Here is a 1,206-nt window from a genome sequence, read left to right as displayed (position 1 = left end):
CCGGCCTATGTAAGCAGGAGTGGTCAACATTTGGTTTCAGATCACTTTACGAAATTAGGGAAAGGATTTCGTCATTTTTTGTATAGGTATGGTATTTGTTAGTGGCTAATATAAATGTGATTCTTAGCTTTAAAAAAACAATAAAATACTTGAGCGATAGCTTATATTGTCAACAGGTGCAATCGGACTAAAATACATTAAAAATTATGAATTAAAAACAAAAAAAGTCAAGTAATTCACAGACGAATCAAAAATAAGCGCTGCAAGACATCAAGACACAGTGAGTTCATACTGCGTAGGTCGGACCACAAATAATTAATTAAAATATGAAGGTAGAACGAGCAACATCTTCTGTCAAGACGAACGCCATCTCAGTCTGTCCGTGACCATGATACCTGCAAAGGTTTCGAAACGTCGGGAACTAAAATCTAAAATTAAACCGCGAAAAAATCCGTGAAAGTAGTTTCATTTCAATAACTTATCAAACTTATTCAAAAATAAAAAAAACTAAAGAACTAAGTTACCACAACCAAATGTTGTCCACCCCTGTCATCTAAAGGTTAACATTGGTAGCAAATGATCCGTACGCCACGGCTTTCTCCGCACAAGTCGCATTATATCACTATATCTTTTTAACTTGCTTACAATGTTTGTAACTACGTATATTTACATAATCATGCGTATGTCGTTCGCGATGTGTGGTATTGGGTTGCTTACGTCATAAGGAATGCTAACTGTACCCCGTCAATCTGATAGTTATCGAGCCGTGGTCGAGTGGCGTACGCACCGGTTTCAAGGTGTCGCTAGCTCTGAGGTCCCGGGTTCGATCCCCGGTCGGGTCAATGTAAAAATTAACATTTCTACATTGTCTCGGGTCTGGTTGTTTGTGGTACCTTCGTTGTATCTGAATTCCATAACACAAGTGCTTCAGCAACTTACTTTGGGTTCAGAACAATGTATGTGATGTTGTCCGCATTTATTTATTATTTATTTATTTATTTATTTTATTATTACCCTTAGTTAGTTACCCAACTACAGCGGGGTACAATATATTTCGATTTTAATTTTGAAGGGGCACAATCTCTTTCGATTGAGCGAAATTTTGAATTTTGAAAATTGTCTTAGTACCGGCGAAACAGCTCTTTGTACTAAATCAGTTTCTAAATTCTGCTATTTACTCGCACAATTGCCGATAAATTATTGGAC

This window comes from Trichoplusia ni (assembly GCF_003590095.1).
Source record: "Trichoplusia ni isolate ovarian cell line Hi5 chromosome 20 unlocalized genomic scaffold, tn1 tig00002109_group19, whole genome shotgun sequence".
Taxonomy (NCBI): domain Eukaryota; kingdom Metazoa; phylum Arthropoda; class Insecta; order Lepidoptera; family Noctuidae; genus Trichoplusia; species Trichoplusia ni.
This window is presented reverse-complemented; position numbering follows the sequence as displayed.